This window comes from Sorex fumeus, unplaced genomic scaffold (assembly GCF_029834395.1).
Source record: "Sorex fumeus unplaced genomic scaffold, SorFum_2.1 ptg000050l, whole genome shotgun sequence".
Lineage (NCBI taxonomy): Eukaryota > Metazoa > Chordata > Mammalia > Eulipotyphla > Soricidae > Sorex > Sorex fumeus.
Window position 1 is genome coordinate 14,524,302 of NW_026606107.1, and position 14,735 is coordinate 14,539,036.

The 14,735-nt window shown below is 44.4% G+C and overlaps 1 non-coding gene across 1 annotated transcript; it reads right to left on the bottom strand.

Moving 5' to 3' along the window:
- Positions 1-8,864: 8,864 nt before the first annotated feature.
- Positions 8,865-8,936, bottom strand: TRNAM-CAU (transfer RNA methionine (anticodon CAU)). Its single transcript has one exon. It is a non-coding gene; the product is annotated as a tRNA-Met (tRNA).
- Between the last annotated feature and the right edge of the window lie 5,799 nt (positions 8,937-14,735).

Genomic DNA, 14,735 nt, shown 5'->3' on the forward strand with positions numbered 1-14,735 from the left:
GACATAGAATATAAACCTCAATATATCAAAAAAGTAGCCTTAGAACCAAGTTGACTTTGAAGAATTTTTTAATTGTGTTCACAACAGACTCAGATATTTCAGTTGTCCTAGGAAAGAGGCATTACTATGGGAATGAGGCCTCAGTGACTGACAGGGCCATCTTTGAACCACTTCACCACATGCTAGCAGCAGAGCAAATGAGTACATCCAACCCAATCAGAGAACTGAACAACTTGCCATTGTGCCTGCTACTGCAGCCTCCCAACTTAAAAGGTATGTCTGGCCTTGCAAGAAAAAAAATGCCAACTCCAGTTTTCAAGCTATTAACAGACAAGCTGTGTTTAAATATCTGGAGACAAAGGCCTATATTTTGCCCATACTTTTTGTCTATGGCACGTATTTGTTAAACCGTGCATAATATTGGCTATTAAGACAATTATTTAAAGATATAAGCAAGTAACAACAAATTCATTGACTAGTTATGGCATGGCTATATATTCTTCATGAAGTACAAGCTTAGAATGTCAGATTATCTCCAAGGAAAGCTCTAACACAATCCATAACACAATCTGATGTATCTTTTAGAAATACTTCAAATAACTTTCAGACTGGAGTGTTGTTTTTTGAAATCACATTTCCTTTTACCCCTACCCTTTAATAAAATTAAATTACTACCTCATTGGTTAAAAAAAGTCAAAAATGTTAGAAGTCCTGCATTTCTTCCTGATACTGTGTTGTTAATACTGACCTTTTATTCCTTCAAAATACATCTACTGAGGATGTCACAGTAATAAATACCATAGTTGGGGCATAGAGATAGTACTTATGTCTTATATATTAACTAGCCTGTTTAGAATCTCTGATATAGCATCTAATCCCCTGAGATCTGCCAGGGGTCACTCCTAAGTCCAGAGCTATGAATAGCCCCTGGGCACAGTCAGGCATGGCTTCCCTGCACACACAATAAAATACCATGCTTGGTTTTACAAAAATGGAGATTAACAAGAAACTCACCATCTAATAGACAGGTCTGTTAATGGATTATAAAAACAATACATTCATTCATTCAACAAACAGATCTAAACACCAACTACATTCCAGACCACAAACAAGGTAAATAGTCTATGCCCTTATGGAGCTTAGCACCAATATAAAGGGTTCAAATAAAAGACTAGTAAATACTATGGTCCTTGGTTACATGAAGAAAGGAGATTCATGGATAGCTTAGTTACCTGGAAGTTGGATATTAGTAACTAATCCACAAAATGCTGAAATTTTTCTAGATATGTACAAACAACTTTAATTAATCCCATAAAGTAACTATCATTATGGGTTTCCCAGTTTGTGGGTGAAGAACTTAAAGCACAGAGAGATTGAGCTATAACATTAAGGTCACACAAGAGAGTGGGCTTCACCAAGAACATACTTTGGAACCAAGCTTTGAAAACAGCAAAGGAATTACCAGATGGACACAAGAGATGGTGAGAGCATTCCAGACACAGTGAATTCTAAGTATAGCAAATCCTAAGTAAAAAATCTTTACAATCTTCAAAAACCTGTAAGTTCATGGAATAGTGATGAGAGTCCAGGTTTGAAGAGTGGTGGTGGTAGGGGCAAGGCAAAGATGGGGTTCAAGTGCCACACAAGGACATAATGAAGGAGTGTAGACATTAACAGTCTGTCAGGAGTGACATGAACCCCAACATTTCTTCATAGTGCTGTGCAAATAATAGCACAAGCAAAAGTGATTTAACATTCACCACCCCATTAGCTTCCAAGCTGGGTGTGAGATGTTTATACAAATCATCTAATTTTAGCATCATTACAACCTAATGAGGGAAATCCTACTATTATCCTATTTATATGTGAGAACACTAAGACTTAGAGTGGAGAAGCTTGTTTGTTCAGATTTCTACTTTTAGAATTATAAAACAAGGATTTAAAACAATGCAGCTACAGCCTCTAAGCTTATACCCCCAGCTGCCAGTTGGAGGTGTGTGGTGATCACCATGCTGCTCTTTGGGGCAGGGGTGCAGTAGAGGATGAGAATGGCAAAAATGGGCAGTGAAAGAGACTCTCTTGCACCAGCCTCAAAAATGCACAATGCACCTCTGATAAAAACCAGCTAAGACCTGTGGGCTGGAGAAGAGAGCTTAGAAACCCTCATGCAACAGGGCGCTGAGGGCCAAGGAAAAGTCTGGCAGTAGCATGAAGCAGAGTCAGAGACAGCCACCAGTTAACTCAACAGAAGGTGAGTCCAAGGGGATTGGTGGAGAAAGTGGACTGGGAGGTGAGCAGGGAAATGGGAGAAAGAGGTGCTAAGGCGTCCATCTCCGAGGCTACAGAAAGAAGTGTGAGAAGCTGGAAACCTAGCAGGAAGCTAGATAGTTAGGTGGGCTACTGAGGAAAATAGCTTTGAAGGTCCATATTTGACCAATAATAATGTTGTCTGAGAGCAGTTAAATATGCCTCTGGAGAATGCAAAGAAAAATGGATGGAAACACAGAAAAATGAGAGAGAGAGGAGAGTGGAAGAAGGATAGAGGAGAAGGGGAGAGAGAGGGAATATGTGTGCAGCACCATAGACCCACCTATTCACATACACATAGATATAGATCTGGCTAGTCCTTCTGGAGATTTGTTCAAGGCAGCCAAGCTGCAAGGGTTACCTTCAAAAAAATCCAATTATGTTCTCCCACATGGAAGGTTTTGAGTTAGGTTCAGCTGGCCTATGTCTGCTAAAGAACAACAGCGTTGAATGGTATACTTAACAGACAGGATACCAACACTTTATCAGACTGATTGCCAAAGAGCTGCGTGGCCACGCCAGCCTGGGCTGTAATTGCACAGTAGGCAGCCAGGCTCTGGGCTGAAGTGCCTCCTGCTCACAGGGTCACAGTTTTTTTTTTCACTTTTTTTTGTGTTGTCCCTTCAGCCTACATTCTAAAACTCAAATCACAGTGGGACTTACCTGCCTTAGTAATCTGTACAAATGATGATTTCTCCAGTTTCTCTTTTTTAAAAACCAAGGAAAACTTTCCAATGTTAACCAGAAAAAAAAGGAGGACGAAAGGGGAGGGGGACCCAAACGACTGTTTTATTCACTCTGCCTGGTTGTTGCTACCCTGCAGTTTATGATAGAGAGAGGGAAGACTGATGAGGGAGCAGGCAGCCAGTCCATCTCCCTGGAAACCACAAGTTCCTCCCTTGGTGAAGGCACAGGCAGCTCTTCCTACTTCACTGATTTGTTTCTTTTGTTCGACTTTGGACTTTGAGAGGGGCTTGTGAATGGTTTCTCAATGTGCATCCCTCTCCCCGAGGCAGGATGCACATGCAGCGGGAGTCGCCCAGCTGAGTGGGCACGGAGAAAACCAAACAGGACCCTGCAGCGCTGGAACTGGCTTGACACTTGCATGCAGTGTTTGGAGTCCGCAAAAACAGAAATCAAATTATGATCCTTTTCTGCCCTGGAAAGCTTTGGAGAAGGAACTCTCCATCCACTTCATTACTTTGAGACATGCACCAAGTTCCCAAAGAACAAAGTGAATCTAACGTGTGGATGCTGAAGACGCATATAAGTTCTCATGTCTGCTGTGCTGTGGTAATTCACTGCTATACAATTTTCTTGCTGCCTGAAATCATACTTGGCCAAGGTGTAACCATTTCCATGAGAAATTCTAGTGAGGAAAGCTGGCTGCTAATCTTTTAAAACTCATTTTCTTTTATTAACTGAATGACATAAGCTGAAATTCCTGGCAGCTGCTGTGGCAATCCAGCCTAAGACTGTCTGAGAACTATAACCCAGAGTACATTTAATTACTATAGGATTAACATTGAATGCATTTTTAATTGACTTTCTAAATTGAGAATGCCATTCAGCTCTACTGTTTTAGAGAGCATGTGAGTTTCTTGCTGCTGTGGCTAAACTAGTATGACCAGCTGAGCTGACAGAATGAGCTAACAGAGTACCCAGTAGTTACAAAACTTTTATTTCTAGCAGGGCTGGAGCGATAGCACAGTGGTAGGGCATTCGCCTTACAAGCGGCCAACATGGTCGAACCGAGTTTGATTCCTCCGCCCCTCTCAGAGAGCCCGGCAAGCTACCAAGAGTATTCGATATGCCAAACACAGTAACAACAAAGTCTCCAATGGAGACGTTACTGGGCCCGCTCGAGTAAATCGACGATCAACGGGAGGGCCTTTACCTTTTACCTACCTTAGCCTGGATCACATTTTTCTCACTGAATGCTCAAGATTCTGCAACCTCTATGTTAAAAAATTCACTTTGCTTTTCTGACTTGACTTCAGAGAGGGAGAAAAGAAAAAGAGAAAGAAAAAAAACCCTGACTACTAAAATCGCCAAGAAAGGAAATAGAGATGTTGCCCTTCTCTAGCTCCTACTGTCACAATGGGAGAAACACGGCCCCCTAAAGGACCCATGCAGGATACCAGCATCAGTGTGGCAGCTGCGGAGACAAAGATGGACGGTGAGCAGAGCATGCAACTTACAAGTTCAACATTTCCTCTCCCTGCAAGTTCCAGCCTAGCCATGGATATTCTCTGCAAAGAAAATGCTTCTTTGAGCTCATCTATGAACTCCTTAATGCAATTAAATGATGACCCAAGGCTCTACAATAATGACTTTAACTCGGGTGAAGTGAACACTTTGGATGCATTAAACTGGACAGTGGACTCAGAAAACTGCACCAACCTTTCCTGTGAGGGCTGTCACTCACCACCCTGCTTCTCCTTATTTCATCTTCAGGAAAAAACATTGGTCTGCTCTGTTGGCAGCTGTAGTGATCATTCTAACCATTGCTGGAAACATACTCGTCATCATGGCAGTGTCTCTAGAGAAAAAGCTGCAGAATGCCACCAACTATTTTCTGATGTCACTTGCTATAGCTGATATGCTGCTGGGTTTCCTTGTCATGACCCTGTCCATTCTAACCATCCTCGATGGTGAGTGGTGTTCATTCCCCAGCTGTGCCCACAAGGAACGGGGAATATGTGCGTGTCCTTAGCAATTGACCACAGAGGGGTTGTAAGGATGACCCCAAGAGAGGGAGGTTGGGGGCAGACACCTTCACCGGGAGCGGTGAGCTGCGATGACCTCCCTCTAGGGGTGCAAGTGCGCCCCCTGATGGTGGCCGCTCCTTGTACAGAGAGTTTAGCCAGGAGAGTTTAGCCAAAAGAGTTTAGCCAGCTTCCCTGAGGTGGGTCCCAGATGGGCTGAACCAGGAAGGTCCAACACCCTACCCCCACCCCTGTCCAAACCCCTTATGTACGTCACAGAAACTAGGACTCCAGTCAACCCCATCCTCCCTGCAGGTAAAATTTAATGAACCAACATCCTTTCCGACCAGGTTGAACATTATTTCCCCCCCACACACAACCCCCATTACACACACCCTCCCTCCACCCCCTCAGGCCCTATTAAAGAAAAAGTCTCTAATTTAAACTTAAGCTCTTTGCAAATAACCGAAGTGAAAGATGATAAATTATGTGTGCCTCGGGACCCTTTTCTGCCCAGAACATCCTTGCTGGCACGTTAAGAATACCTTTTGGCCTACAGATAGTTTATCTTTGTGGGTGTAAAATATTAGGAGGAAAGGTGTGATTTATCATTTTGCTGACTTGCACAAAGTTCTACTGTTGTTGCCTGTTACTGTGGCCAAGACTAAATTGTTTCTAGGACTGTTTGATGTTTTTCTCACTCTAAAACCAGACAGGACACTTGGTTGGTGGTTGGTAGGTTTTAAGTTCCCAGACAACAGGTAAACTCCTGTAGTGCTCTTAATATGACAGGCAACAAACATTTGGGAGCCAACAAACACTGATGCTGGGGGTGTCCACCACTGCCAGTCCAGGCATCAGTGTCCAGAGCAAAACTTCCCAGCAATATTAAGTGGGCAGTCAACAGGTAAGCACCTTGCCTAAACGAGATTTCCAAAGTATGGGTCAGGGACCATTACTACTTGGAAAGTAGTTGGAAATAGCAATTTCACCACCCTACTGCAGACTGACAGAAGCTCCAGAGGTTGTGGGTGACCAGCAGCTCCCTGCTATAAAGTAACCAGACCTGATGCTGAGGTTTGGGATTACCACCCTGGAGTAGTTCTCTGGGCAATAATGTTCATTTCTTCATCATTTCACCATTGTTTTCATTCCCTACTCCTCACCAGCATGTTCCCCTCCCCCCAGATCCCAGATCTAAGCTGATACCAAATAACACTGTTTCTTGTGTTTATAAAAATTGCATTTCATTCTTGATTTTGAATCCTTGATTCATTCATACTAATAGCATGTAGGGAGATTCCTAAATGCCATCTCAATGGGAGACAAAGCAGATAGAATAATGACTAACATATGGGCCTAACCTCAAGGACACACAGACTGAAAGACAAGCAAAGGATGAATAATGGGAGAAAAATAACTGAATGGTGAGTGGTACTTGCAGAGAACCCAACAAACATTCTAACTCTGACCTAAGTCATTTTTTCGGGGTGGGGGGAGCACCAAAAAACAGACAAGGAGAAAAGAAGCCATTTACCAGAATACACTGACATAATATTCAGCCAAAGAAATTTTCACACCCTTGTGTTCACTTGCTCCTGTGATCTTATTCTTAACTACCATACCTACTAGTTCTTCTCTGAAATGTTAAACATATCTTGTGTGATGCTGCCTATGCTTTCCCTCAGGTTGGAGACAGATGTCACCTAAGCCCTTCCATGCCTTGAAAGGCTGGGCAGAGTCCAGATACCGACAACCATAAGGCTGCTTACTCATGTCAGTTGTCTGCACCCTAGGTTACCGCTGGCCCCTGCCCAGCAAGCTGTCTGCTGTCTGGATCTACCTGGACGTGGTCTTCTCCACGGCCTCCATCATGCACCTCTGTGCCATTTCCCTAGATCGCTATGTGGTCATCCATAATCCCATCCACCTCAGTTGATTCAACTCCAGAACTAAGGCTTTCCTCAAAATTATTGCTGTGTGGACCATCTCAGTGGGTAAGTGGGGACTCTCTCTCAGGGTCTCATTGTAAATGAGCAGTCATATCTTCCAAGGGGACTTGTTCTCAATGAAACCAGACAGCTCAATCTACTGATTTGTTAGGAGACAAATTATAATGAAAGTGTCTTATTTGCTGTAGGAAAGAAAAATCTGTCTGTGCCACTGGTCCACAACAAATTTTTCTTGTTTGAATGTATATACCAATAGTGCCAACATTACGAATAACTGCCAAAGCCAGCATTACAAATGTTTGCCCAGTCTCATGCTGTCAAATTCACTACTCTAAGTCCCAAGTTTCTCAAGGAAGTAGACATTTATCATAACAGGAATTAAGGTCAATATAAAGTTACAGATTTACCTGCACGCCCATAGTAGATAATAAAGAGCTTCTGGCATAGAAAAAGTCTACCAGCTGCTCTGCTGGAGAGATAATACAGGGATTAAGGTGCATGCCTTACATGCGGTGAACCCATTCAGTCCCCAGCACCAAAATTTAATCCTCCAACCACCACCAAGAGGGACTCTTGAGCACAGAGCCAGGTGTGACTCAAGCACTGCCAGGTGTTACCCCAAAACAAAACACAGGCAAAGATAATCTACTGGGTGCCATTAGTAAGAGAAGGTGAGAACGCAGGGAGGTGGCAAGGATTCTTATTGGAAAAAGCATTTCAAGTACATCCAGTGTCTGTCACACTTCCCATTAGGACAATTCACCAGGTCATTTCAACATAACTCAGGTTGATTATATACTTATTTTTTCAATATTGACATCCCTATCAATGAGTAAAGGTCCAGGAAAGAGACACTAAAGGAACAACTCCAGGCAGCTCAGTCAGTTGTCTGCCCCCTCAGCAGTGTTTTTAAAATAAATCTCAGTGACTACTTGGTTCCAAAGTTGTTTTTCAAGTAGAAATATTTTCTCTACTTATAGTCATATGGGTGCCACTATCTACTAACACACTATGATATTTAATGATTACTTGAAATCAAAGGCAATTCTCTCCACAGCTTTGCAATGAAACTGAGGGAAACAGAAAATAAATTATTCTTGGTTTTTCTCACTGCTTACTTCAGTGACTTTTGACATTGCAACATCAATACATTAGAACCGGTGTGCACAGCTAATTGCACATGATCTGTTAATCACCACTCCAGTAGACCAGTGTGGCTTTCAGCCACTTTATGCCTGTGTAGCAATTAAAAGCTACTGGTGAATGCATCGTCCATAAAATACGTAGCTTCAATTTATGAGTAAACAGGTTCAAAAACTGAGCTGATTGGTGCAAGGTCCACAGTTGCATAGCACAGCAAAGACTTGTCATGATTATGATAGGAACACTAAACAACAACAACCACTTTTCTAGGATTTTCAAATTTTGGAACATTTGGCTATTTTTTCACTGAAAACTTAACGTTCCAGTTTGAGATACAAAATATCCTAGTGTTTTTATTTGATTAGTTAGGAAAAAAGAGGACTGAAATGTTCTATGGCTTGCTGGCCATAGAACATTTCCATCTAGTAGTAGAATTGCTTCTCTAAATTTCTAGCACCGATCCCTGCTCACACTGCTGCATTTACTATCTCCCTTGAGAATTAGAGCTTGGTTCAAAAGAAAAAAAATATATATATATATATGTGTGTGTGTGTGTGTGTGTGTGTGTGTGTGTATGTATATGTGTGTATATATGTATACGTATGTGTGGTCCAGCAATTAAAAGCTACTGGTGAATGCATCATCCACAAATAGGTAGGTCTAATTTATGAGTAAACCTGCCACATATATGTGAATGTATGTATACACACAGGAGAAGTACCGAGACCTCACGCCAAACCACAACCCATGGACTAGGCACGGACGGGATTCGAACCCACGATCTTCAGTTTATGAGACCAACGCCTTACCACTTGGCCACCGCGCCTGACTAAAGCTAGTACTTTGCATTTCCCTGTTTCACCTGCAGAGGGCAGAAGGATCCGTTTGAATAAAGGAAAACATTTGTGAAGTCATTTAAGTGAGGCCTTTTTGTTTGTTTGTTTGTTTGTTTTGTTTTGGGCCACACTTGACTGTGCTCGGAGCTTACCCCCAGCTCTGTGCTCAGGAATCCCTTTTGGAAGGGCTCAGGGGGCTCTTAGGGGTTGAGGAGCAAACCCTGTGTGGCTTTGTGCAAGACAAACCCTGTACTGTCGATCCAGCCCCAAGGATATTCTTTTTGCCTTTTTTCATCTTTTCTGTTATTTTTTGTTTGTGTGTGTTTGTTTTGGGTCATGCCCCATGATGCTCAGGGATTGTTACTCATGGCTTTGCACTGAAGAATTGCGGGGGGCACAGCCAAACCGCTCTCCGGCCCGTGGAGGTGGCCCTAGGATCCGTAGGTGCAAGGAGGGACCAACTGAATGAACACAAGACACAAGAGACAGAATGCAGTTTAGAAACAGAGAGAAAAAGGGACATACTTTATTGGGGGCAATCAGGGTGTATATCCATTAGTAAAGGTAAAGGTAAAGGTAAAGGCCCTCCCGTTGTTCATCGATTTGCTCGAGTGGGCCCAGTAACGTCTCCATTGGAGACTTTGTTGTTACTGTGTTTGGCATATCGAATACATCACAGGGAGCTTGCCAGGCTCTGCCGTGCAGGCGAGATACTCTTGGTAGCTTGCCGGGCTTTCCAAGAGGGGCGGAGGAATCAAACTCGGGTCGGCCATGTTGGCTGCGTGCAAGGCAAACGTCCTACCACTGTGCTATCGCTCCAGCCAGCCCATTAGTAAGGCAGCTATATATCCATTAGTAAGAACAGCACGGAGTCTTCTGCCCCCGCGCCTGGCTGTCCTCACTGGGGCCCCTTGGAGGGGAGCGGGTTGAGTTTTCCTCCTCACCCCGACCAGTGCTCTGGCAGCCAAAGACCTCCAGAACCAGCCACCACCATGCTGATACCACTCTCCACACACGTGAAGGTACTGGCAAAGGAACAAAGGCATGCGGGTCCCGGGGCTGGGATCTCTAAGCCTACTCGGATTGGGGCTGAGCATCCTCCACCCAGATCCTCCAGATTCCAGTAGGCAGGGGTCACACCCACCAACTGGCCCCCTGGTGCCGTGTAATCCCATCAATGGTCAAGATTCAGAGACTATAAAACCCACCTCCCGAAAGCGGGCAGCTGCATTTGCGGCCGCGCAACATCTTATTGTCTCATTCCTACTTTGGACAAACTGGCAGGCCTCCGAATGTAACCTGCCCACACGGCAGAGTCTGGCAAACTCCCCGTGGTGTACCCAATATGCCAAATACCAGTAACAATGATGGGTCTCACTCTCCTAAAGAGCCTTGAATATGGCACTTTCTTAAAAATCTTAGGGCTAGGATGAAAGAGACATTACTGGGGCCTGCTCGAGGCAATCAACGAATAACAGGATGCTCGTGGTCGTGATGTATACACACATATATGTGTATACACGTATGCACTTATGGTTTCTGAGCTATGCAATATTGGGCCATCCTACTAGAAACAAGAGAACAAAGATCAAGTGATTCTCTAGCTCAGCTATACACAAAAATCCATGGGTACATTCTGATTCAGGTGGTCTGTGGTAGGGCCAAATGAATCTAAGTTACAATCAGTAGTGAGGAACACCAAGAATGTCAACATTGAAGATGCAATTAGAAGAGGAACAAGAAGGTGCAGATGAGGAAAAACTACTGTCAAATTCTCTAGTTTTACCCAAGTATACCATCCCATTTGTGAGAAAGATGCTGGGAGGTCACCCATTTTTTATTCTCATAGCTATTATTTAATTCCCCTATCTCAGTCAAGATTAACAGCACTAGTTGTCAGGGTTGTTTCTAGTCAGTGATTACAGCCCAATATTGTCTTAAGTAACCTGATAGAAAACAGTCTAAGGAGAAGCATATAGCACAGGATGGCATAGCCCATAAACAGGAGTTATCTGGGGTCAGTGACTCAAAACCTCATGCCCTTTTACTGCCCAGGAAGTATCATAGCTTCTCTCTAGAAGGACGGGAGGTTGGACAGTTTCTCAGGGAAAGAATGTAATTTAAGCAAAGTATATATTTTGTTTTATTTTGTGGCCACACCTGGTGTTCAGGACTTGCACCTGACTCTGCACTCAGGGATCACTCCTGGCAGGCTCAGGGAAATATCTGAAGTGCGTAGAATCAAACCCAGGTCAGCCGCATGCAAGGCAAATGCTCTACAAACTGTACCATTGTTCTAACCCCAGACAACTATTTATTGTGTAGCTACTACAGGCTTGGCGGGATGCAGGAAGATGAGTAAGCATTTAGAGATTGCTCACAATGACAGGAGGAAGGGTAAGGAAACACTGGAAAAGCAAAGATAACATACACACTATACCACAAGTCTGTAGTCAAAGAAGGGACAGTTGAGGGGGAAGATTAAATTCTAATAGGACCTTCAAAGACTTAGAAATGAAAACTCTAGGGGAAATTTCAGGAGGATACATAGTCTGTATTTTGTTTGATACTTTATATTTAGATCCTCATGGCTGAAGTTTATTTTTGAATGTGCTCTAACCTGCGTTCTGCTACCAATGTTTATAAGGTCTTATGAGCTTCTAGCTCTATGACCAATTTCCCCTTTCAATTTATGGATACATTTTGTTTTCTTGATAGATTTCCAAAAATTTAAGTGCCCTTGAAGTATGATTAAAATTAAATTGTCAGTCCCAAACTAATGGGTAGGGTGTTAGCCTTACACATGTTAGACCTCAGTTTGATCCCTGGTACCTTATATGATTCTCTGAGCCCCACCAGAAGTGATCCCTGAGTACAGAGTCAGAAGTAAGTCCTGAGCCCCAGGGGGTGGTAGGGGCAGTGATGCCTACCCTACCCCCAAGCAAAAATAAAGCAAAAAATTAGATTTGCATGATTTTGATAAATTACAAAGGTTTTTCTAACTTTCTCAAATTAGAAATTTTATCATGACCTCCCCTTACCAAGCTTCCCAGCTACAGTACTGCAGAGGGTGTGACGTCTGCGACTGGGAGGGTTGGGGCAGGGGGATCATTTATGATGCTGAGGTCAGTCATATGAAAGGCAAGTGCCTTAAGCCTGTACTATCTCCCTAGCCTGTGTCCCATTTAATTGCCCACTAAAAGCCTACCCCTGCTGGTTCCCTTCTAAGAACACCACCCATTCATGCCTCAAAGAACCATCCAGCTTTAACCTTGATCCTTTTTACTGTCCTCAGAGTCAGAAACCCTTCTTGATTGTCAATATGTCCAAAAGATTATTTTTAATTAATTCATTCAATTTATGAATACATTTTCTTTTTTTTCCCAGAGTACTGAACTTTTTTTAAATTTATTTATTGAATCACCGTGGGAAAGGTTACAAAGCTTTCAGGTTTAGGTCTCAGTCATGCAAATATCAAACACATTTCCCTTTACCAAAACTTATTTTATACCATGAAGAACCCTAATAAAACCCCACCCCCCACCCCTCCCAGTCCCTGTGAGGCAGATGAATTCTAGTTAACACTCTATCTGCTTTGATTAGATTCATTGTTTCAATAAAAGATTCACCACTATTATTTAGAGTTTACCCCCCCCCCCCCCAAATCAGACATGCTGAAAAAGCATTGTGAAGTGATTTGCTTTCTACAGCTGCGTTCAAGAATTATATGTTGGTTTTGGATTTCTGCTATTTTACTTATTGACCCTGGAAGTATTTCTACTGAAAGTCAGATAGTTAAGAAATTGGTTTCTGTGCTCTGGAGACGTGGCCATGCTGGAGAGCCGCTAGTGGGGGGCAACTGGTGGCCTCGGTAGGGCGTGAAGGGCGGACCGAAATGACCCCCTTCCCATGAGGTTTTAGTTGCCCCCAGTCCCCCGGCTCATACCTGCTGTCCACAAGGCTCCCATGCGGCCGCCATCTTTCTTTCCAGAGGGAGGAGGGCGGAAGGGACCAACACCCTTTCCCCTCCGGGCAGACATGATGGCCTGGATTAACGCATAGTCCATTCACTTTTCTGCTCCAAGCTGCTGGGTTCTGCATTAAGTCCTTGTGCTTCTGGGGCCCTGGCCATGCTGGAGAGCCGCTCGCGGGGGGCAACTGGTGACCTCGGTAGGACATGAAGGACAGACCGGAACGCCCCCCTTCCCATGAGGTTTTAGTCGCCCCCACACCCCCGGCTCATACCTGCTGTCCACAAGGCTCCCATGCAGCCGCCATCCTTCTTTCCAGAGAAGAGAGGGCGAATGGGGCAACACCCTTTCCCCTTCGGCAGACTTGATGGCCTGGATTAACGCATAGTCCGTTCACTTTTCTGCTCCAAGTTGCCGGGTTCTGCATTAAGTCCTTGTGCTTCTGGGGCCGTGGCCATGCTGGAGAACCGCTCGTGGGGGGCAACTGGTGACCTCGGTAGGGCGTGAAGGACGGACCGGAACACCCCCCTTCCCATGAGGTTTTAGTCGCCCCCACTCCCCCGGCTCATGCCTGCTGTCCACAAGGCTCCCATGTGGCCGCCATCTTTTTTTCCAGAGAGGAGAGGGCGAATGGGGCAACACCCTTTCCCTCCAGACAGTCATGATGGCCTGGATTAACGCATAGCCCGTTCACTTTTCTGCTCCAAGCTGCTGGGTTCTGCATTAAGTCCTTGTGCTTCTGGGGCTGTGGCCGTGCTGGAGAGCCGCTCGCGGGGGGCAACTGGTGACCTCGGTAGGGTGTGAAGGACGGACCGGAACGCCCCCCTTCCCATGAGGTTTTAGTCGCCCCCACTCCCCCGGCTCATGCCTGCTGTCCACAAGGCTCCCATGTGGCCGCCATCTTTTTTTCCAGAGAGGAGAGGGCGAATGGGGCAACACCCTTTCCCCTCCAGACAGTCATGATGGCCTGGATTAACGCATAGCCCATTCACTTTTCTGCTCCAAGCTGCTGGGTTACGCTTTAAGTCCTTGTGTTTCTGGGGCTGTGGCCGTGCTCCAAACTTAACTATGATTTTCATAGAGAAACGTTGGGTGGTTTACTTTGTATATATGGATCACTTTGTATATAGAGAGATGTCGCGAGGCTGCGTAAGCGGCCACGCGGTTTTGAGGAAAAGTCCTAGTTCCCGCATACTCGAGCTGTGGTTGTAGAGGCTTCTGGTCACCGGGGTTCCATCTGGGGGAGGCGGGATTTATGAATACATTTTCAATGTAAAAGTCAAAGAGCTGAGACTACTGAGAATAGAAAAAAAAAACCCTTTGTACCTCAAGATCTCTTCTATCACCCATGAATGCTATGCTAACCTCCAGTCTCACTGCTACACTTCAGAGAAGTAGAGGGGGTCTCAGGTAACAGCAAGCAAAACAGGTCTGAAACTTTAGAGCACTCTTCTCTCAGAACCCCTCAGAGGGATTCCCTACAGAACTTCTGATTTCCTGTTTGTTGCTGAGGATTGAACGGGGGAGAAGTTTGCATTTCAAGCAGTTCCCTTTAGCCCTGTTGACCTGCACTTTTTTTGGCTACAGATGTGTTTAAGTCAGATGCCTCTTTACTGTCCTATATCTCTCCCTTTTCTTATCAGTAACTCAAGAGCAATCATACTATTGGAGCTCTAATTCTTCAAATAGTGGGGAATCAAGTGCTAACTCATTATACTGTCGTTTTATCACCATCAGTTGTACCTTATTTAACTTATTCTTGACAAAAGCTACCAACTTCTTCAGGATGCAGGGACCCACGGTCAAGAGAAAAAGCAG